This window comes from Tupaia chinensis, unplaced genomic scaffold (genome assembly GCF_000334495.1).
Source record: "Tupaia chinensis unplaced genomic scaffold, TupChi_1.0 Scaffold000126_2, whole genome shotgun sequence".
NCBI lineage: Eukaryota > Metazoa > Chordata > Mammalia > Scandentia > Tupaiidae > Tupaia > Tupaia belangeri.
Window position 1 is genome coordinate 1,133,722 of NW_006159594.1, and position 223 is coordinate 1,133,944.

The 223-nt window shown below is 45.7% G+C and overlaps 1 pseudogene; it reads right to left on the reverse strand.

Moving 5' to 3' along the window:
• The window catches only part of LOC106734482 (60S ribosomal protein L29 pseudogene), a 5,001-nt pseudogene that overhangs the window by 3,393 nt on the left and 1,385 nt on the right, over window positions 1-223 (reverse strand).

A 223-nucleotide genomic window follows, 5' to 3' on the forward strand; every position in this document is an offset into this window, starting at 1 on the left:
CCTGAATCTGGTGGCTTGCTTTCTCACTTTCTCTCTCTCTCACTCTCACTCTCACTCTTTCTCTGGCAAAACTCAAGCGAAAATAATAATAATAATAATAAACAAATGGGGACCAGCTGTTAGCGTAATGGCTATTTGGAGAGATTTTCACTGTAGGGCGCGTGCGCTCGCCAGACAGACAGAGAGAGACATAGAGACAGAAAGCGAGAAATCACCCCCCAGG